We start from the raw sequence: 23,443 nt of genomic DNA, 5'->3' as shown, positions 1-23,443 counted from the left end.
TCCTCCCTGCATAGGTTCAGCCACGGGGCTGAGGTGTCAGAGCTGGGGAAGGGGTGGTTAGATCCTAGTTTCTCAGTAGACAACGGACACCTACAGTGTGTTGTACGTGAGTCCTCCTGGTCTCTAGAGACACTTCAGAAGCAGGGTCCCAGGCTGAAGGTAAGGAATGCTTTCAAGAAAGCTCCTTCAAACCTGGACTCTGGAACCTTCAGGAAACCTACCAACATCAGAGTTAAAGTGAGGGAGATGGAGAGGGTGAGGGCCAAGGCTCATAAGGAACGGGCCCCTGGTTGCACAGCTCTTGCCCCACTGATCAACAATGAGCTAGTTTGGGGTCACACTTGTTATACAGCTATAATCTAGTGACCGTATGCCTGCTTCTCTGGACGAAGACATATTCGATATGTTGATCACGGACCCCAAAAGGTGAATGGCAAACAGAAAGATGGCAGACAAGGTTGCTGCAGTGGGACTGTCCTCCCTCAGGAACTCTCAGACCTGCCTGTCAGGAAACAACCTTACTGAGCTGTTACGTGGATCAGCTTTAGAAGGTATTGTGTTCATGATATTGCAGAAAGTCCCTGGAAGGGGTCCCAGCCAGGTGGCATACATGAAGGCATAGGGGACCTTCCTTCCAGGGCCTTCAGTGTTCCCCTAAAACACACCTGAGCCAGGCTGTAAGAGCCATAGATGATTATAGCCATCCTGCCCAAGGAGCTCTTGGTGTAGACACAGGGGTGAAAGGACCATCAGGGTTGTAAGCCCACACTGTAGGAGGTAAGCAGAAGGCTGGGAGGGCTCCTAGGTGGTGGTGAGGGGTCCTAATCAAATGAAAAAGCGTGTGGAGACACGAGACTTGTCAGCAGTTCCATTAAGAACAGGGTATAGCATACACCTTTAATCCCAGGACTCCAGGAGCAGAAAGAAGCAAGTGGGTTCTCTCTGTGGGTTCAAGGCCTACCTGGTCAACATAGTGAGTTCCAGGCCAGCCAGGGCTATGCTGCGAGACCCAGTTTCAAAACAAACGACAAATGTCTCACTAAGGAGATTGGATCACTGAGAACGGATGGCAACCCTCTTTTAGGTGGGAGGGTCAGGCTTTTTCACTCTGCCCACTAAGGTCCCCACAGCTGTGAAACAGAGTACAGGCTAAGGTGTAGTCTTTAAGTGCCTGATCTCATAGCCCCTTTTCCTTGGTCTATACAAAGGAGCAGGGTAGGGTCAGTTCTCTGAGGCCACCCTAAGACCAGATGTCTGAGCCCAGCACGGTAAAGCTTGGTCCCCCTTCACAGTGACTCCCGCCCAGAGCCTACTTGGAGCCCAACCCTAGGAGACAATGTAAAGTCTGGGCATGGGGCCATGTCCACTGCCTCTCTGCCTTCCCCATGGCTAGTCTCTAGGGCATATGGGGGGCCCAGAAGGAGAGGTGGTGGGGGCGACCAGAGGAGCCAGTCCGCCTGGCGGTAAATCATCGGGTCATGCTTAATAATTATCTGGGTACTTAAGCTCCTCTATCTCGTCTCTCCCTTCCCTGGGGAAATTTCCTTCATTTCCTTTGCTTTCCCAGTCTCCTGGATGTCTAAATCAGCCCAGACCAGGCCCAACCCTCTGCTCTACCCAGCTCTCTCAGCCTACAACTACCATGTCGTACATCTGTGTGCTGCACGGTAGCTCCCAGAAAAGATCAACCTCATCCCAGTTTCCTCCCCGGCCAGGGCAGAAAACTAAAAATGCCACCGCACCCACCCTTGTGGGTGGAGACAGAATCTTCATGCACTACTCTTTCCCGACAGTGGGATGGGCAATGAGCCCGGGAGACCTAGGGACAGGAGGCTGGCACGGCGCTCGAATAGGGAATGAGAGAGAAAATATGAAGACAAAGTACTTCGGTACTTGGGCAGCAGCAGCAACTGGAATGTGTGGCCTCTTGGGTTCATGAGGACCCCATGCTAATACCACTTAGATCCCACCTGCTGCTGTTGATCCGGCTCTGGCCTCTCTTCTCACCTAGCTCTCATACAGAGTCTGGGTTACTGTGCCCATTTTGCAGATGCAAACAGTGAGGCATTGAAGGCAATGCAAGTGGCTTGGGTGACTTAGTCTGATGCTGGCAGTTCCAGGCCTGGTGCTGTAGCCTCCATTGTACCAGTATCTGTGATGGTCTCTCCCAAACATCCAGGAGCCAATCTTCCCACTTGGAAGCTACTCAAAAGCTGCCCCAGAGCCAGTGCCAATGCCTACACCCATGCTGTCTACTGCAGCTTCCTAATTCCAGGAAGGAAGAGGGTCCTGTGCCACCAGCATAAAGGCCAGGCTGAAGCTGCCTTGGGTGAACTTTGCAAAGTCACTGCGTATCCCTTTGCCAGGCCTCCCAACCTCCCTAGGGATGAACCCACTGAGTTTTTTTAAAAGTGGGATCTCATTTTAGGCCTATGTTTCTGACCTCTGGAAACCTCTTCAGTCATTTGTGGAGCCCTCTGGCAGGGCTGAAGCCTCTTATTGCTGCATTCATAGCTGGGTCACTGGATGCCAAACAGATGCTAAGGGCTCCGGCTGCTTGTGCCTGGCCTCTCCAACCAGTGTCTCAGACACATTCCACAACCGAGATTCCTTCAAAACCCCCTTCTCTGAAAGCAAACAAAACCGCAGCCTTGGAACCCAGAGGAACTAACACTAGTATGGCTCCGTTTTTCTTTCTCCTGTCTCCCTCTCCCTCCCTCCCTATTTAAGCACTACTACAAGGGACATAGGAAACCTGCTAACCCCCTCATGTTGACAATGGGTAAACCAAGGCCCAGGGAATTGAAGGGGTCTAAGGTATCATAGGTTCTATGACTGGGTGAGAGTTCTGGAATCCAGGCAGGACTGACTTGGGCACACGGCTTCTCTGGGCCACAAAAATCTGTGGTGGTGGTCTTCAGTGAGGAAGGACCAAAGCATCTCTAGTGATTGGCAGGGCCCTGAACCCACCTGATACTTCCCTGATGTAAGCCAGCCAGTGTGGGCAGGGCTGGGACCCTTGGGCCCCCTGGCACAGACTGAGTGGTGCTCAGTAAATGTAGGAAGAAGTCTCTGGGGAGGCCTTGAAGCTCAGGGGCAGGGCTCCAGAAAAGCAGGCTGCTCTAATGGAAACCAGTCAGTGGCTAACTCCCCCCCCCCCCCCGGTTTCCATGGGGACAGGATAGGAGGTGGAGCTCTGGCGTGGCTGCTGCAGCAGATGTGGCCTGTTCAGGGCTGGTGGGGGGGGGGTGGGGGTGGCGCCTGGCAGGGAGCCCTGGGACGTGGCAGGAGCAGGGCTGGGCGCGGGGGCCCTGCAGCCATAGCTATGGCGGTCAGCTTTAGGGAAGAGGCCGGGGCTGTCGGTTCACCACCTCCAAAAAGTCTCCTGGATTCCTTAGGTGCTCCAAACCCATGACCTGAGCCTCCTCAGAAGGGAGTAAGTCTATGGCACCTAAGTGGGAGCCTGGTACTCCTGAATATGTCTGCATTTGTCGTGCCAGCCATGTGGATGCTCTGTGTGCCTCGGGCCTGCTGGTACTTGTAAAGTGTGTGGTGGTGGGGAAGCCCTGGAGCACCACATGGTCCTCCGTTGTACTCTGGATGGTACTGTTGGGTCTCCTCCCTCAGGCACACTTGGTCTGGTGTGCTACAGAGTCTAAAACCTGTGTGATGGGGCCCTGAAGAATCGAGGGAGCTCCACACCATTCTGATATGCAAGAGACTCTGAGGGCTTGGGGACACAGCCCCCAGCACTGACCACACCAACTAAGGCAGCTAGATTAGACGTCTCCCTTGCTTTGTATGTTGACACAGTCGCCACTTACTCTAAAGAACTAGCCTTTCATGAGCCCATCATGACCTAGGATACAGCATCCAGGCTCACAGTTTCAAGTAGCCCCCTGCCTCAGGGCCACGGGGAACAACGGCGACACCACGCTCCTTCCTTCTCATCTCTCGCTGTTACCCTGAGTGTGGTCCACAGCACAGCAGACCTTAGGTATGGAAACCATGAGCCGAGGCAGTACCCTAGAGCGTCAGAACACTCAGGTCTGCAGACTTCAACAGGGAAGTGATGGCAGTTCTGCCAGAGAGGTCTCTAGCAACCCCAAACTTCCCCTCAGGACAACTTCTTTTCATTGCGGCAGAACTCCAGGTCAAAGGAAAGATCCTTACTGGTGTTGGGTGCCTAAGGAGAAACCAGCCAAGGTCAGCCTCCGAAAGGCGGAAAATAAACAGGGGTCCAATGCCAGATCGTTCAGCATGGGCTTGGTGAAGATCTAGGTTAGGGCAGGGGGTCTGGTACCCAAGATATGTATGTGTGTGTGTGTGTGTGTGTGTGTGTGTGTGTGTGTGTGTGTGTGTGTGTATGTGTGTGTGTCTGTGGGAATGCTCCCCTGCCTCTCTGAACCTTGACCTGCTTGTATAGAAAGATCAGCGTCCAGCACTCGCTAGATGGGGACTTCTTTCTCTAGGATAGGAACTGTGCTCTGTTTGCTCCACATTCTAGCTCATTTACCATGGGCTCCGGTCAGATGTCAAGACAAAACGGAATTGGAGACATTAAAATGAAAGCGGACGCTGTTTTTTTAAATGCTTGACAAGTCCCAGAGAGGGCCTAGCACTTAGTAGGTACTAGCACTTAGTAGGTACTCTGTAAAATCGGTCCTCCTAGTCATACAGAATGAGAACTGTTCGTGCTATATAACCTATCCTGGTGCTTTCTGGGAAGAGCCAACGATGGCCAAGCTCTCGCCTGAGCCAAAGCTTTCTCTCAGCCACAGAGGTCTCCAACAGGGCCTGCTCACCCTGGTCTTATCCCCTCTCTTGTCAGCCATATTGATCACAGTGGCCATTCCTTTGCTATTCTGGCCCCTTGCTGAGGTCCTAGTCACATGCTTGGCCTTAGGAGTGCTCACTTTCGGGTGCCTGGCACCAGATGGCCCAGGGGTGACATCTGTCTCAGGGACGGAGCTTTCCCAGGGTGCTAGAGTACAATGGATGCAGGCTGAGACCCCTGCACCCTGCCCCTCAAGTGCCGAGTCTCTCAGTGTACTGCCATTGGGTGGCTCACATCCACAGTAAAGGTCTAGGATGATTAGAGTGTGTCTCCCTGCCACTGGGACCTCTGATCACAGCCGTGTTAGATTCTGAAAGGGTTTATCAGAAGGTCCCATGTTCTAGCACCTGGCACACAGAATAGGTGACTAACTGGGACTTTGAAAGCCCAGGAGAGGTTCATCCTATGCGCCCTGGCAGGGAGAGAGCAGGCAGGCAGGATCCCAGGATCCCTCCAACTACGTCTGAGCCAGAAGCTTAGACACACCCACCCCAGGAATCCTGGGCAGGGCTAGGCACCCAGGAAACTGGGTCAGAGGTTCCAGCACATACTGGTGTGACCAGGTCACCTCTTGAGCACTCCTGCTCCAAGCCTGCGGTCCTTACCCAAGTACAGAAGCCTAGAGAGTCCAAAGGCTCTATGCTAATGACTCTTTTCCATGGCCCACCTACAACTGGTACTGTTCGGCAAGCCCACATGTAGCCAAATGCGCCGGTGACATTACAGACACTTAATTTACATGTCTGATGCCCTTCCCTTTTAGAGGGGGGAAAACTGAGGCTGACGTGAACAAGTACCTCGCTTAGAAATTCGGACTTCCTAGATCTTCCTACTAGTACACAATAAGGTTAAGAAAGCCGACCAATCGTGGGTTTCCCAGCCAAACACTCACGTGAGCTTCCTCCAAGGTCTGAGGCTGATGTTGCATCCCTCTTTTGAAAAACCAAGCTCCAAGGCCTGTCAGAACGTGGGTCACGACCTTCTGTCCCACCTCATCTGGCCCTTGTCGTACAGTGTTTCTGAGAGGCCAGCCCTGCCCTGGGTCCAGCATGCATGTAACATAGGCACACACAGACCTGTCCAGAAAGGCCCAGTCTTTTTGGTGGCTCCTTATAAGAAGGCCCCTAGCAGCTGACCAGCGGCAAAAGCAGGACTTCCGGGCAGCTCCCCGCCCTCGGCCCGCCTTCCCGGATTCCCGCTCTGGGCCGCCATTTCCTCTGCTGGGCCCTGAGGCTCACTCTCACCCTTCCAGGTCTGCAAATGGCCGGCGCCCGGAACTGCCCATCCATGTAGAGGAAAGGCAGTCTAAGCCTTGCCTGGGCCTTGCCTGGGCCTGGTGAGTACCTATGACCCTCTCTGCTCTGGGACCGACTGTAACCCACCCCCATCTACCTCAGCTTCCCCCGGTCTAGGGAAGGAGGCTCATCTCTGGCCCCTAGGGATCCTGACGGGCTGTCTACTGTAGTCATTGTCTACTGAGTGTAGGGCTTCACGGTCCACTTTAAGAAGAGGAGGGACAGTATCTAAAAGACACTGCCCACCTTGGTGAAAATTGCCCGTCTACTACAGGGACCTGGTCCAAGCCGGAATGCTAGCCAGTGGGAAACTACAGAGACCCACATTTGTTTGTGCAGGTTACGAACACATGCATTTGTACACATACCTCTGCAAAGAGCTCCTTGTACATCCACATGTATATGTATGGGGCACACACGAGTGAAACCTTAGCTGGCCCATGGGACCAGGAGAAAGGCCCAGTGGGGCCTGACTCTTGACCTAACTTAACTACTTAGCTGCCTGAATCTCTCCGACTCCCCACCTCTCCAGAGAGAAAAGAGGAGGGAGCTCCCTGCTTTTGGGAATGTTCCAAAGTACAGTAAGGAAGCCATGTTTGGTACACTCCATTAACTAAGCTTTCTGGTTTGGGGTTAGGCCTTTGGGTTCTGTTCCCATTCTACATACAAGGAAACCGAGGCTCAGGGAGTGAACCGACTTAACAGTCAGAATACAAAGCCAGTCTGACTCCACTCACCCCCAGCATGTGCTCTTGCAAAAGGGAAACCCCCCTTCGCCCTCGGCCCAAACGGTCCCAAAGCCATGTTCACGATCGACGCGGCACTGCAGATACTGTCTCATTTTGCCTCCGTTATGGTGGCCAACCCAGCAACACGTTCCCATCTCCGAGGCTGCAGCTGACAGACCAGTAGACCCACAGGGAAATTATGAAGAGGTTAAAAACTCACTCACCACTCCCAGCCAGCTGCGGCAGCGGACTTCATCAGTGTTTTCTATCTTCTCTGTTCTCTATCATCTCCACCGGTGGGTACAAGCCTTCGGATAAGCAAACCACAGAAACGTACTTCTATTAACAATTGGGGGGGGGGGACAGACTGGAGCTCCTGGGGATGGCAGTTGAGGGACTAGATGCACCCCCTCCCTGCCTCTCTCCCAAAGCAGGAGCCCTAAATGCTCTCTGCAGGCCGGGAGTACAGCACTTGAATCCTGAAGTACAGAGGTCAGTGCTGAACACATGGGAAAGGGGGAGAAAGCACAGCTTAGAGATGATTACATCATCACAGGTGCACAATTCCCCAAATAAGCCGTTATCATTGTCTGCAAATTATTGTGGCTGTGAAAGCTCTGGCCTCCAGTGTGTTGATACAGCCCAATAAATTCTGCACTTCCTTATCTTGCCGATCTATCTATATATACTACCTACTCTGTGCAATTGACCCACTATGGTTTTTTTTTTTCCTCAAGTTTGGACTTGAATGTACTTTTCAACCGTTTGAAATATTTATAACTTGATTTCTTTTCTTTTCTTTTTTTTTTTTTCCATGCAGGCAGGTCTCAAAACAATTGCATGTACGTCAACCCAACCTCCTTCTAGTGAATAAGATATCAATAATTTCCATGCCCCACGAGTTGGAATTCGAGGGTAGAGCTAGGGCGCTCACACAGGAGAACAAGATTAGAAGTTGGTAATTAATTAAAACGAGGAAGGGCCTCTGACACGGCGTACTTGGCGTCTTAAAAGAGGGTGACCAGGATGGGTGAGATAGCTCTGCAGGGAATGGAGCTTGCCCCACCAAGCCTGAAAACCTGAATCCGATCCTTGGACGCCACGTGGTGGAGGGAGAGAACCGGATCCTGCAAGTTGCACTCTGACTCTCCGGCATGAGCCATTGTACAAGGAATGGCATACACACGTGTGTCTGAAGACCAAACCTTAGGCAGCATTTATCAGGGTGACAGTGTTCCGCCAGCCCTTCCACAAGACCGTGGGAGAGGTTTGCTCCTCAGCGTAAATGCACCGTGTTTATTTTGACCTCAGTTCTCCGAAATTGTTGACTCCACAATTAAAATAGGCCGTGTGTTCCAACAAGTACCAGGCGGTGGTAATGACAGACCAGCCCATCTGTGCCTCGAGAATGTATAATTTCTGTCTATAGTGGAATTTATATAGCGGCAATGATATGGGAGGTGCCTTGCGTGGTTCTTCCTTTCTATTTTTTTGTTTTGTTTTGTTTTTAAATACTGTCAAAAAACTTTGGGTTCCATGGAAAGCGCTGAGATTTTGCCCTTTAAAAAAAAAGTTTGTCATTTTACATTTGGGGGACAGGGGGGTCTGATGCTAATGGAATTCAGAACTTAAGGTGACAAGGGGACATTTACAATGATCTCAGACTAACAAGGACGGCGTGAGGACACGCACTAAAAGCAGTGGGTAAATTTACTCAGTGTGGAAGGGTACTAATTTCACCATGAAGATATTTCTATGAATCCTTTTTCTGCCTTTGCCTATCTTGTCTGAGAGAAGATGATTTAACACTCAGGATATCCTACCACACGTCCACCTAGAACTTAGAAATGGAGGTTTATTCACCTACATTAATTATTAAAAAAAAAACAACAGGTGAGGACTGGGCAGTTATTAAAATGCAAATTCTTTCAAGCTGCTGACCTCCCTTTTCTTTCTCGCCTAATTTCTCTCTTTGCCACGCTTTTGCCTTTGAAAATATATCGCGCTGGGTCGTCCCCGTCCCCCCCCCCCCCGCGCCGCTATTACTTTTATTTTGCCACTAGTGTTTTATCCGATGCTTGCTAAATATTTGGGTGGAATAAATCCTCCAGCTTGCAGCAGCAGAATGTGGCTGTCATAATCGTGAAAATGTTTTAATTATCTCAGCTATATATGCCTGTCTTCGCAGCCCCGAACCCTACCGTATCTCCTGCTGCCTAGCGTAAGAACAAAAGCAGCTGGGCTGGGCTCTGTCTTCATATTTGGAGGAGTCTGCTCCGGGCGGCTGCTGCAGCCAAGCCCCCGGACACATAGAGCCCATGTGCCTCTGGACTAAGGAAACAAAGATGTCTGTACTTGGGAATTTTCCTCTTCCCCCACAGTGGAACTTTCTGTGTCGGATTTCCCAGTTCCCATAAATCAAGACCCCGGCTACCCTCAAACATAGGGAACCAGGCTGTAGTGGAGGGCGCTTTTGTCAGCCTGCCAGAGGGGTGGAGGTAAGCGGGCAGCTGGGCTCTGCAAATGTCACCTTTTTATAAAGGATGGGGCCTGGGACTAAACTCAGACAGCCACTAACTCAACTCGTGGGCAGCACAGGCAGGCGGGTTACACAAAGATCTGTCTTTCAGGGGCTCCTGCCTCCATTAGCTACAGTTTAGGCTGTGTGTGCCCGGGCATAACTCTGCAGGTGAGGAACCACTGTGAAACAGGGACTGGACAGGCCTGGGGACTACTCGGTGCTCTCCCGAGGTCTGCCTGGTGGCTGGTGTCCACGGACACCTCTTGCCCATCCTGGCCAGGTAGTTACTGGCTGGACACATTACTGTGAGGTAGATCCTCTCCTCAAAATAACTAACTAATAAATAAGCAAATAAACAAACAAATAATAAATAAGGAAGAAGAAAAAGAAAAGCCTTAAAAACGAGTGCTTTAAAAACAGAGTGCAAAATAATCCCAGATATTACTGTACACTGCACTATTAGTTTCTTCTTTTAAAATAAAAAATAAATTTAAAAATTAAGCGAAATGAAAGGCAGAAAAGAACTAAATCCCCAAACTGTGGGAATGGTGGCATTAGGGATTCGGGACAGAATAAAAGAGCCTCTGTTTCCGAACACGAAGGTCCTCCCTCCTGTGTGTGGCTGGCCCTGCCTGCCTGCACCCTTTGCTGGAGGACCCTACAATGGTGCTGGGTTTTCCTTCTCTGCTATTCCCAGTACTGCCAAAAATTTAAAATTTAAAAAAAAAAAAGGTAGTGAAATAATAAGGCCCCCTTCAAAACAAAATGACACAAGGCACGGAAGGGTGGTTTGCCGACGGATGCCTCCTCCAGCCCTCACTCGACTCCTAACAGAACACGCAGCCACTGTGAAATACCGAACCGTGTGTTTTCATTATCATTTCGAAAGCCCTAGCTTTAGATCTTAAAAATAAATGGCTTGGCTTCTGCTTCTTCCCTGCAGTTTTTGGCAGTGCCTGCTTCACTCAGGATTGGGGGTGGGGGGTGGGGGAGGGTGTCTCTGAAATAGAATTTGGGGTTTGGGCTAAGCCAATTAAAAGGAAGGAGACGTAGCAGGCACAGAGCACAAGATGGCAGGGCCCTCGGCTCATCCCCAAGCAGGAGAAGGGGAGAAGGTCACTTACCAGGAACGGGAGGACAGGGTCACTTTCTCAAAAGCCAGCAAGTGAAAATGATGTCCCCTGCCCTGGCTGGGTAAGAGGGCTCCTGCCAGCCACCAGACCGTGCCCAGGTGCCAGCCTCTGTCGGACAGGCCCTTGGGCCTCCTGGGCTCTGGCGTCCGTCAGTCCACGGGTCCTGGCTTGGGCCTTGGCCACTCTGGCACCCGGGGTTAGGACTGCCAGGAGCAAGTGGCGCTGGGGGAAAACCCTGCTGCCAGCCTAGGAGGACAAGGAAAATGCTACTTTTGTCTCCTGCTCTCTCTCATCTGGCACTGGCTCCCAGGGAGGGGGGGGGGGGCGCAGAGGCGGCCGCTACGGCTCTGCCCCGCCCACCGGGAATTTTCGAAAGATGCTCGTGGGTGCCTGGAGGATGGCAGACGTGGCAGAGGCGGGTGGGCCGGGCCCCCAAACCCACCACCAAAAAAAGGCGGGGGGCTGGACGACAGGGAGAGGAGGGAGGATGCCACAGTGCCTGACCACTCAGCAGCTAGCCTGAGGATGCCTGGAACCCCAGCCCAGCCTCAGCCCAGGCAACAGCCAGCCCTGTAGATGGGCAGGGTGGCCCTGGCGCCATGTTGCGACTGCCTAGCTAGTCAAGCCGTTCTGAGGGGCCTGGAGTCCGGGCAGCCTGAACTGCTCCAGATAGAGGTAGCATTGTTCCTAAGCCGGGTTCTACAGAGTAGCAGGAGGTGGCCGGCCCTCGGCTGGACTCCTTTGGGAGAACTAGAGCTCCCACTCCAGCTCAGGACTCTCGGGGTGACCCATCATAATCATGGGCCCTAGAGCGGTCTCAGCCAGGAGTCTGGACTATGGGTTTGAACTTAGCTAGTGTCCACGAGACTGCTCTCAGCTTCTGTTTTCTCGTCTATGTGACGAAAAGGGGTATGTAGCTGACGGGATGCTAAAAGCAGTCTCCCTAGTGCTGAGCACTGAACTCAGCACCAATGCCTGGGAGAGCCAAGAGCATCTGAGGGTGAACAAGCAGCCAAGAACACCGAGAATGAGTGCCAGGATAGAACTGAGCTACATCGCCGCTGTCCTCTCAGAGCCTTGAGTGTAAGGAAAACCATTCCTTCACTGCCTTGGGGACACATTCCTATGCTCCAGGCCTCTGAAACAGCCAGAGGGGCTAAGGGCCCGATTGGGGTGATTTTGCTGAAATTTATCTCCTATAGTTGCCTGCCTGTGTGGCATCAGCTTGTCCGTCCTCTCAGCTCCATGTCATTCTGGGCCCTTTATATGACATCGGAGGGACTCGATGAGTCTGGAGGAATGGAAATGGCACACTAGTGGGATGTGGCTATCTCTCTCCTCAGACCCCTAGGCACCCCCCGGGCCAGATCTGCCCCAGAGGATGGTTTGGAGAAACCGCTCTGCACGAGCCTAACTCCTCCCCGTCGTGTGAGATGCGCTAAGGGCCTCTCTGTGCACAACGATTCAAGTAGAGGATGGTCAGGCACACCGTGATCTATCTTGGGTAGCCTGCTCATTTTATACTGCTTTCGGCCTGCCCAGGCAGCCACGCTGAAGGCCAAGAAGAGGGTGGGCAGAGAGAGCTAGGAGGAGACACTCCGCCCGCCCGCCCGCCCGCCCGCGCAGGAGGAGTTTTCTGGTCTTTAGCTCCAGCCTCACGCATACGGCCACGTGACTGCTTGCCAGCTGACGCCAGAGACAAAGCAGGTAGCATTCCAATGCCATGCATTCGACCAAGAACTCGGGGAATCCATGCCAGCAATGGGTTGGCGTGGCTGCCAAGAGCCTGGCCCCGGGAGGAGAAGGGTCCTTACGCTTTGTGAAATGGGACCTGTTCTGCCAGTCTACGACACAGAGAAGCCATTGCAAACCTACCGGTGGCTATTTGGGGGGTCCTGATGAGACAAGGGAGAAGAGGCAGAACCTGGATCACAGGGCCATCAGAGGAGGTGTATCCCGCACACATACACACCCAGTGTCAACACTGTCAGAAAGTGACTACTGCTACGCTCAGCTCGCCACAGGGAGACGACAGCCTCGCTACAGCGACGGCAGGCCACCGAAGCCTTGGGACCCTTTAAGTACCATGGAGGGTAGTGGGTACTCATCGGAGGCCTGGCTAGAATCCCCACCAACGAGCTTTTCTCTAAGCGGGAAGGTTTGGCAGCCGACACGAGTGGACTATATATGCTCTTGAGTGGGTCCAGCTCAGAACCAGCCTTGTCAGGTCCAGGTGCTGTAGAACCCAGGGGCGGATTGGCTACAGCTTTTCTTACTGCCCAAGGGGATAGGAGAGGAGGCTGCCATGCTGCTATCATTTAAGATGTAATTATAAAAGACTAACTTGGATGTAAATATCTTAAATATATGGAAAATTGAAGATATTTCTACTGAGTGCCCCTCTGGCCAGTAGGAAGAACGGGTCACAGAAAAACCCAGCCCAGTATCAGAAAGCCGAAGCATCTGGGGTAGCATTTCTCTGTAATCTAAAGAGAAAACATACACAGCCTCAAAAAGTATACCGTTGGCCTTTTCACTCTGCCTGCCTCGCATGGCAAGTCCGAACCTTTAACCTTACCCAAGCCTAATGGCACCGCGGCTCACAACTTCCTCTCCACCATTGTCTGAACACTGAGTCCCAGATACCTGTGCGCACATCTGCATCCTAGGAAAAGAGACTCCAGGTTCCAGACTCTACCTAGAAAATGCCAAAATCCAATGGTGACTGGTACTGTGTTTTGTGCGTGCCTCCTCCAGCAAGTAGATAGAACCCATGTTTTGGGGGTTGTTTTGTTTCGTTTTCCTGACTAGAATACAAGATTTCATTCTTTCCCATGATTTCAGCTTTTTCACACCTACACTCACAGCCTTAGAGGATGTCTGGACATCCTAAGTCTCTTTGCTTGGCATCTTGGAGGTACAGGTTAATATAGAAAGTGGGGTGCTAAGAACTTCCAGCACTCAACATAAATGAAGGATACCAAAGCGATTTTAAAAATAAAAGCTTACTCAGAAGACAAATATTATCATTTAGTGAAAATTATTTTGAGTGACAACAGGCCCTGATCAGGACCTGCCCCTTGCCTGTCTTTTCCCACTAACCTGACAGGGATGTTTTGATTAAGGGTCACCTGAAGAAGCAGATGTCCTCTGACTAAGGATCCCCCTCGGAAATTCCCAGAATTGCATGATGCTGGCCCTTTCCAGCAATCTCTACACAAAATCTAGCCTCAGCTGCTGCCCTGGCTTTTAAGGTGGCCCATCACCAGGCACAGCTGGGGTTGGATCAGTCTTCGGGGGGTAGTCTGGGCAGACTCTCCATGGTATCGAGGCCTCAGGGCTAAATCCAGTGCATTCAGTTAATTCAGAAGACAGTCTTCACGGTTCCACATACTGGGTTAGTTTATCACGAGTTCAAAAATACTTTCGATAGTCGGGAGTACAAAGGAGGGCCAGTGTGGGCTTCTCCACTCCAGCCAGACTCCCACAACCTACAGGCCACTCCCAAGTTCATCTGAGAACAGGATGTGAGGAAGAAGAGGAGGAAGGAGAGGAGGAGGAGGAGACACTGGAAAACTACAAATATGGGCCCACATGGTTTAATGAAGCCCCTGGAAAGTGATTGTCTAGTCCAGTCCATTCTATTCACGTGCATCCTGAAACCCAGCAAGACTGACCATGCTTGACCTAAGGGAAACCTCCTGTGGCTCACAGTCCACAACCTGTCCCACCTTTCCAAGGAAGGACTGCAGACACACCCCAGCGGCCTTTAAAAAGAAATTCCAGAAGGAGAAAACCAGCCAGTGAAAGTTTAAACTGCACTCCATAACAAAGATGGACTTGCCCGTCGAAATTTCCCAAGAACAGCAGCTCAGGGAACTTTGATTTCCCGTTCCCTCCCACTTATAAACCTCTGCTCTGACTGTGAGGCCCGGGCCCACGATACTCAAACAACTGTCCCAGCCAAAGGAACACTGGTCATTCCTCAAAATAAATATCCCATATAAAAGATTCATTTTTGTCTTTGTTTGAAGACGATTGTTGCTATTTTTTTTCTTGCTCACTGTCTCTATAACATCAGAAAGTGTGGCTAGTTTCCATCAGGGTATTATTATTATTATTATTATTATTATTATTATTATTATTATTATTTATTTTATTCTAATAAGGTGTCGTGAGAAACTGCATCTTCTAGAAGAAACATGCCAGGGGAAAATTTCTCCAAAGCAAGCTGTTTGGCTCTGCTCATCCCAGAGGCAAAGCTCTCTTATCAGATGCCTACCTGCGTCTACGGCAAGGATGACAGGAAGTTGCCAGAGCTACTCTAGACCACCATCAGGCTACAAAGCTCAGAACTGGACCGGCCCCCTGCCGTCATTTTCCAGGAAGACCTCATCCTGCCCTGTGAAGGCATAGCACATTCTGAGTCCCCAAAGGTAACTTCTATCCCATCTCCTGTACCCAATGCACATTAAAGTCACATTCGTACCATATCCCTGGGAAATGGAAAGTTCTGCCTTTGCGAATTCCCACCGGTCAATCTAAGGGGCTGGGGAGTCAACTTCTTGGTGTACTTTCTGGATAAACCAGAAGTAGAATCCGTTACCTAGAATATAACGTGATAATATATCATATGTGATACAATGCACAGGGTACTAAGTGATAAATATATGAAATAATTATAGTGATTTGATTTATAATAACGGCCGTGGTGCAGACATTGGACGCTCCCAGGCAACAGTGCCTAAAATTGTGCCTTACGAAAATAACGTTGTCTGCAGCCTCTGAGATTGGCATCTCCATTCCTCTTTGGAATGCTCAGGCTGTGGGTTTTGGGGAGGCAACAGGACTTTCCCGGGTCACATGGTGAGTCGGAGACAAGGACAAATTAGAACCTGGAATGCTCCAACTGTACTCCCTGGTGTGAGCCTGGGCACTCCAGCCCCTTGAGCTCTGTGTCAGCATTCTTTCTTCGCTTGACACATGCAAATATAACCCCGAAAATCCAACCGCAGCAATACAAGTGAGGCATGGCCAGTTTAAGATGTTTCTTTCCTGGCCTGTAAGGCCTGTCCCTTCCCTAAGCAATGTTCCTCTTTCAAGGCCCATAAGAAGTTCTCTTGGACAAATGGGAGTACTCACCCAGCAGGGTGCCCATCTGGATGGGCAAAGACCTCTACACCCCCCTCCTCCTGTCTCCCTGTGAGACCTTGACTGATCTGAGCTGGGAGAGGCTATGTGCCCTGGTGGGGACTAGACGGAAGCAGACAGGTTTATACAGGTCACCGGCCAGAGGTGCAGGCCACACTGCTATAGAGCCAGAAGCATACTGCTGTGGAAGAGACTGGTGGGCCTCCCTGCCACACATGCCTGGTGCTTAGCCCAGCCGACATCTGCCAGTACCCTGGAAACTACTTGCCCAGGACAGTGTGAGGCATGATGAGGCTCTGGTATGGCCACCCTGGGCTTGGCCCTGATTTAAGAGCAGAAAAACAGAGGTCTATGCCTCCAGGTAGCACAGCAGTCCATTTCACCAGGCCTGCTTACCTGTCCCTTATAGTAAATCCAACAGGGAGGAAAATAGACAAATATTTGTCTTCCTCTTCAGAGCCTCCTCTTTTGTATATGTATATACAAAAAAAAATAATAAATGGTGCCAAAACAAGCTATTTGGGCACGGGAAGATGCCCTGAATAGCCTCCCTGGAAACAAACAAGCTTAATCCTGTCATTTCCCGGGTACTAAGGTCTTCTCTGGTAGTACATAGGACCCTGCTGTTTGGCAAAATAGTGGCCTTGGTTCGAGGCCATGGAACAACCTCCTCTGATGCTCCGGTCATTCCTGCTTGCTTCAGGTTCCACACAATGGCCTGAGGAGAAGTAGAGGCATCCACTTGTTTGGAGGTCTGCTTTAGCCCCAAGCACAATAAAGAACTTCAACTAATCACTACACAATCTCCACCCTTCCAACTCTGTACCGTGGCTCTTCTGTCCCCCCGGCAAGGCTACAGTGGAGTTCGAGCTTCTCTCAATGACCCCATCATGGCCAACGCTAAGCCAAACAGCTCTGGGCGAGCACATACCTTCCACAGATGCACTTCTACATCTGAGATTGCCCCCCAAATGTCTCACCCAGGGCTTTGCCTTTGCTCAACGCTTCTGATTAAGTGAGAAATAAAATCTCCAAGCGGGGGGCCGTGAGCGGCGCAAAGCAGACTAACAAAATAAAATAAAACAGAATAAAATAAAATAACCAAAAACCAACCAAACACATGAAAAAGATGGTCAAAGTTAGTCTTCGGTGGCTGTTCTGACTCTGTCAAAAGAAAGCCTCCTTACTCTGGTGTTCTTATCCTGGACCAACTAGAACAGGCAGCCCAGGACGGTAAGCATAAAAGCAGGCCTTGACTTCTCCAGCCTCATCCGTATTCCCGGAAACAGGGCCTCAAACGCCAGCTCATGACTCTGGGGTGTTATAGAAATTGGTGCCCCCCACTCTGTGTGATTTGAGGTGAGTGCCCCCAAGGAGGCTATCGAAACCACATCCAAAAGTGAGGAGATGAGCAGTGAAATCACACCTGCAGCCCAACTATGTGAAAGCAGGCTTAATCCGCACGGCTGGAGTGTGGTTTTAACCCAGGCTACACACACGTAGAGACACGGTTTTATTCCCCATAGCCAGACCCTAGGTGCTCAAATAAAATGAAGCTATTGCTGGCTGGGAGAGATCACTTGGGCTTTCGAAATCCAACTTTGAAGAAATTAATTTCAGTGTTACCTAAAAACCCTATAATTATGTCAAAGACAAATTCTTTCACACACCCCCCCCTTTTTTTTATCTCCCACAAACACAAGCCTGCTTGCTGGGCTCAATGAGCCGCCTATAAGAAAGTGTATTTATTAAAGAGGCTATGAACTCGGTTTTGTTGTTGTTATTTTGGTTCTGCTTTGCTTTATTTAACTGCCCCCCCCATAAACAAGAACTTCCCACACAAGGATCTTCCACTGCACCCTGGATTTTGGCTGCTACACTGAAGGTTCACCCCAAACCAGCTCTCTGAAAACATCCCTTCTAGCATTAAATAATATTTTTAAAGTAAAAAGGGTTTAGCAAAACAGTTCAAATTTTTGAGAAAGGACTTAGGCTTCAAAATAACAGTTCCAAACACCACCGCCCAACAGATGTTTTCTCCGTTCTATTGTTTAAAAATCCCTGCTATAATTATTTTATATGCTCGATAAAATTTCTACGTGGCTAGCAACCCCCCCGCCCCCCCCCCCCCGCAACCTGAGATCAGAAGCTGTGCTTCACAAATCCCAAGTTCTGGATAGAGGACAGTGTGACGTTCTTTGCAAGCTGGCTGGCTTCGGGTTCAAGAGCAACCTACCGAGGATGTGTCCCCGACTCTCAAAGGCAGCCCCTGAGGAGGACAGACCCCTCTTAGAAATCTGTCCATTAAATATTTAAATGCCAAGTAGCTAAAGTGAAAAAGCTCTTACCTCTCCAACCTTGATCATGCCCGCAGCGCACAGGTCCACCGCCCTGCCAGACCACCTCTTGGCCGCCGCTAGCGCTGTGCTGGCATGCCCGCAGCCGCTGGCTGGAGTCCGGGGTGACTTGCGTTCGGCTCCTGGGCGCACAGGAACAGCCAAGGGCAGTGCGGAGCCGCTCCCGCAACTCTTCGAAGGGTGGAATGGCCTCTGGCCAGCGCACGGCGAGGCCCCAAACCCCGGACCCACGGCTCTCCGGGTTTCTGCAGTCTTACATCCAACGACCCAACACGCAAAAGAGTGGCGCGAAGGATCGAGTCACGCGTCCACGGCTGGCGCCACTGGAGACCTTTGTCCCGGACGCTCAGAGCCTGGCCGTCGGGCGGGCTCGGGACCCAGCGGCCCAGCGCGCGGGCGGGACCACAGTGAGAGCCACCGGGGGCGACCAGAGGGCACCGGGACAGAGCGGGCCACTCGTCTGGCGCTGCCCGGGTTCCGAATGCAGTGGCGGCTTGGCACAGACGCGCCGCGCGCCCGGTGCATGCTAATGGCCGGCGGGCGCGCCATGAATTATTCAGCAGCGGCGCGGAGAGGACGAGCGCGGCTCGGAGGGCGGCCTGGGCCGCGCGTCCCCCGCAGCCGCAGAGCGGTCGCACCGACTTCCCAAACTTTCCCCGGCCCGCACCGAGGATGCGGCCCCCGCGGCGCCGCGGTCCCCGCCCGAGCGCGCTGGCCGCGCTTCCCCCGTTGCCGCCTATTTTATGTCTTTTGTCTCGGAGTTGGCACCTGTCCCAGAGAGCGCGTTTCCCTGCCCACCCCTTCGCCGCCGGATCGGGGCGGGGGAGGGGGCACGGGGGACCGGGGAGGAGGGGACGAGGGAAGCGAGGCGCCCGCGCGCCCTGCGTCCTGGAGAGACCGCCGGGGGCGGCGGCGGCCGTGCCCGAGCACCGGGGCACCCCTGCTTCGCTGGGAGGTCAGGGCTGCGAACGCGCCCGGAATACCAACGAGGCCGCTGTGCCCGCTGCGGGCCGGTGCGTCCGGGCGCCGCCCCTCCCGGACGGCCCCCACCCAGACGGGCGCGCTCGGGCTGGGCGGGCGGCGGGAGCTGCGGATTCGCCGCCCCGGCCCCGCGCCTGGCCCCGCAGCTCCGCGTGCGCGTCCCCGCGGGCACGCCGCCCGAGGCGCTCCCCGCTTGCGCGCGCCCGTCCCGCGGCCCCGCCCGTCGCCTTCGCGCGCCCACCCCACTGGGCACCGCACGGCGGAGACCCACCGGTAGAGCCCCGGGGCCAAAGCAGCGGGGAGGGCTGAGCAGGAGCGCGTCCCCTGCCCGCGCCGCCTTGGCACGGAGGCGGCTGCCTGGGCGCGCTCCGCGGCTGCGCTCCAAAGCTCTGGCTGCCATGATTGCGGGCAGTACCAAGACGCGCGTGCACGCTCGGGGCCGATTGGGACCATCGGTCGACAGCGATCCTCTCTGCCCGCCCGCAGCCCAGTGCGCGCTGAGGACAGCCGCCAGGGTCGCCGAGCTCTAGATAGGGTACTGAGACAGCATGGTGGGCCGGATAGTGGCAGTGGCTTCCCGCAGGAAGGGGCGCGCGCATGGGCGACCCAGCCAGTCCAACGGAGCAAGGGGCGCGGTGCCCAGCGGGGTGCGGCAGGGAGGGCACACAACCTAGCTAATGGGTATGGGAAGTAATGCACAGAACTGAGCATGCAAAGGGGCCGTGCAAGGTGCCTGGGGAGGCATGGGATTCGCAGAGGCATGTTGCCCAGAGCTGGTGCCCACCTCCAGGCTCGCTCCTTTCCCGCTGGAAACAACTTCCTGCTATTAGGACTGGGGCACAGGAGCTGCGGGGGTAGTTCAAGGCCATGGCTTTGCTCTCAGCCCTACAGCAACACTGCTGGCTCCAGGCCACCCCGGGCCCCTAAAAGGGGGAATGGGACGGCTGGGCTCCAGGACCTGGTTACTGGTTAGAATGCCAAGGAGGCCGCAGCGTCTTCCAGATCGCTTCACTGGCGTGCACAAGCGTTTTCCAAACAGAGGCCAGCCTGGGCCTCAGGCTCTCAGAGACACATGTGAACACAGGGTCCCTAGACTTGGATTCCCTCCTCCTGTCCAGACATGCCCTGGATCACAGCCACTTGGACCTGGCTGGTTCTGGAGGTGTATGATAGCCCGTTGACGACCAGGGCCAGGGAGAACAAGGCCTCCAGGGCCCATCCCACAATCTCTGTGCCTGTCTCCCCCCTCCACCTCCCCACTGGCCTTGGCATTCTAACCAGTGTCCTTTGACGTCATATCTCGCCATTTCTGTCAACCAATTGAAACTTGCCCGTTGTAATAAAAAATATAATTTTTTATGCCATTGGTAAATTCAAAAGTTCCTCGTGTGTCCCGCTTCCCAGGAAAGTTCATTCCTCGTTGTATCGGACTGCCACGAGGGAGGACCTGAACACACTGGGTAAAGGTAGCCTGGGCTTGCTGGCTCTGCCGGGGCCTTTAACTGCTCCCAGTGACCTGTTCTATAAGTTCTGGAGATCACCATGACCCTGGCCTGTCCTACAGCCACACTACATCAGTGCAGACAACCTCATAACATACAGTTTAGGAGAAGGGAGAAAAAAAAATCCAGGACACATCCTGTCCTGATCAACTTTCATTTTCTACAACTGCCCGTGACCGAGGACAGTCACAACTAGTGAGCTTCATTCTTTCTGGGGAAGAGTGTATTGTGGCCCCAGCTCCCAGGGCTAGAGTCTCAGGGCCAGAAGGGCAGGAGCCCTACAGTGTTATACCGGAGTGGCTCTACCGAGTCCCCACCACAGGGCTGGTGAAACTGATCTTTCCTGGCACTGTGTGGTCCTTTACAATTCTCCTTACTGTCTGAATCCCCAGCCTCGACCAGGAAAGTGTGGCAAAAGGTGACGCTGTGCTAGGCAGTCTCCTAATGCCACACAGACCCCTGGGAAGCCACAGTAGGGGATGGGGGGTAACCTCAACCATGAGGTCAGAAAACACTAAAGATGGCTTGTGGTCTAGTGAGTTTTGAGGCCCCAGAAGAACAGAAACTCTAGGGCTGAGCCTAACTGCAGAGGTCCTGGTATTCTGAACACCAGGCCCTTCTGAATGCAGAACCTGGTTTTTCCAAAATAACGAGCAAGCTCAGGAACGACCAAACGGGGGATTCTGAATACAAATATATGGTGCCTGTTTTCACACAAAACTGCTCTCAAGTGAAAATTCTAAAATGGTTGCATACCTTTGAGATATGCCTGTGAGGGAGAAAATAAAAATAAAAGTTGCATCCAGCCACCGCACTACAAGCTATTTCTAATCACTTCCCTGAACACTGTAAATATTATAAGTAATGTGATATATGTCTTGTGATTAGACGGCGGATTAAAACATTGAATTTTTTAAAAGCCACAAAGAAAAAGAGATTATCTTCCATTGTGCTGCTTACAAGTTTTGTCCCCACTAGCACAAATACAGATTTGACAAATGTATCATTACTGAGCCCGAGGACTAAATGCCAGGATATTAGCTTTGTAATTTTCACCTGAAATCATTGTGTAATCACGCAGGGTTGCTAACCTTCTTTTTATTAGCTGACTCCCCCCCTCTTACTTTCACATGGTAATAAATTAATTTAATGTCTTCTCCCCCCCACCCCATCCGCTTCCCAATTTTTATTTGGTAACACAAGAAATTGGGTGAGTCAGAGCAATATTCAGGAACACGTACTTTTTAAAATTCTCCCTGTACTTGGCAAGGGTTTGTGTGTAATTTGGTTGCAAATTCAGAAATCAAATTCTGCCTAATTTAGGGGAAATAATGGCCTTCAGGTAATTCGATTGGGCATTACGCAGTTCGATTGGCTAGCTCTTTTTTTTTTTTTGATCTATTTGCTATCATATTATTCAAAGAAAAAAATTAAACTATGCTCAATTGACCTAAGGGGAAATTTTGATCTGACACCTGAAAATTTTTAAACCATTGGTGAGCATTTTGCCAGACAAGTTTGCAGTAAGATTCCGATGGCTGTCCCTCCGGGCCACAGCCATGCCTAGGGTAAAATGTTTGAAAATGAGACCCAAGAAGCCTGTCCCTAGACCAGGATGTTTATAATATTGGCCTTATATAGTTATTTTTTTCTGATTTCTTCCAAGATCTTCCTGATGGGAATTTAGCCATCAACTTCCTGCCATGCCTTTTCTTGAGCCCTGGCTTTCTCTGCTCGGCCCCTGGCCCACAGTCCAGCCTCAGAAAGCCGTGGGGATCCACTTTCGATTTGCCTCTCTCCACAAAGACACGTTTAATGGTGTTAAATCTTCAGTATCCAGGGCATTACGAGGACTTAGTAAACAGATGCACTTAATCTAGTTAAAACAAGCAGGGTGATCGTGAGGGGGGAATTCAGGTTCTCACTCGTTCGACTTGCTTGTCCAAGAATAATGGTGTTTAGAAGGCTGGCCGGGAACCCTGGCAGCGTGAGCCTGCAGCCGCTCCTGGGTAAGATGCCACTTCAATCACGGCTGACAATGCCCTTCAGAGGAGCTGCAAGCCAGCTTTGAGTGTTCTGTGAAAAGGCAAACCAGGCTTAGCATTTCTTTCTTTCTTTCTCTTTCTTTTCTTTTCTTTTCTTTTTTTTTTTTTTCCCTTTCGTCTTTGTCTGGAAGTAGAGTGCAGGTTTGAGAGTCCATTTTACCACGCCTGTATCATACGAACTTGTGCTTCTATCTTGGGGAGGCAGCCTTCTTACTCGATTATTTATACACAGAATCTATCAGCACCGGTGTCCCTTGACTGTGCATATATACGTGTGTGTGTGTGTGTGTGTGTGTGTGTGTGTGTGTGTGTGTGTGTGTTGATACGTATTGGTTAGGAAATTGAGAAAGGAAAGAAGCTCACTGACTCAAATAGAGACAGAGCAATGGAAGAAAATCCTGAGCTGTTTGACCAACTGTAAGCAAGCAACTGTGGGAAAGGACTCTTTCCTCCCAGACATAATGAAGCCATTTTCAGAATCTTTTGCTTTGGTTCCCTCTGTTTTCTGTCAAACTTGGCTTCCGTTGGTTACCAGCAGTAATGAAACTCTGGCTGTAGCATAAGCCTGTTTGAGGGCAGAAGCAGACACAGGACGGTGCGAGACGGCCACCAGCGTCTCCATCAAGGCAGCTGATCTCCCTGCTATACCCTCTTTCCAATCCTCTTTCTTTTTGACATAAAGACCACAGCGTAGCTGACTGAGGCGAGGCTCTGTGCTCCCATTGCTGGTGGGTGCTTAACTGTACATCCGTGCACTCATTTGTGCTTGGAGAGCCTCTCCGAGCCACCATGTAGCATCTTTAATGCACTTCAGAAGCTCACCCAGTCTCTTTTTCAGTTACCCTGTACTGACATCAAAGAGTCTAACCACCCCGCAAACATTCTGAAGGAGT

At 51.8% G+C, this 23,443-nt stretch overlaps 1 long non-coding RNA gene and 1 other non-coding gene across 7 annotated transcripts in view; one reads left to right on the top strand and one right to left on the bottom strand.

Annotated features, from left to right (window-relative positions):
• LOC148004912 (uncharacterized) overlaps positions 1-23,443 on the bottom strand; it is a 51,792-nt gene that overhangs the window by 9,204 nt on the left and 19,145 nt on the right. For 4 of the 6 annotated variants that reach the window (XR_015624919.1, XR_015624917.1, XR_015624920.1 and 1 more), the window contains exon 2: positions 7,085-7,168. This is a non-coding gene — a transcript (uncharacterized LOC148004912). Of the gene's footprint in view, positions 1-7,084; positions 7,169-10,505; positions 10,816-23,443 lie in introns of those variants that run through there. The other 2 variants (XR_015624915.1, XR_015624918.1) reach the window with 2 other exon arrangements.
• Positions 6,028-8,656, top strand: LOC148004913 (uncharacterized). Its single transcript, XR_015624921.1, has 2 exons — positions 6,028-6,173; positions 7,681-8,656. It is a non-coding gene; the product is annotated as an uncharacterized LOC148004913 (long non-coding RNA).

The sequence above is a fragment of the Rattus norvegicus genome, chromosome 7 (assembly GCF_021556685.1).
Source record: "Rattus norvegicus strain SHRSP/BbbUtx chromosome 7, alternate assembly SHRSP_T2T, whole genome shotgun sequence".
NCBI classification, from domain to species: Eukaryota; Metazoa; Chordata; class Mammalia; order Rodentia; family Muridae; genus Rattus; species Rattus norvegicus.
This window is presented reverse-complemented; position numbering and strand designations above follow the sequence as displayed.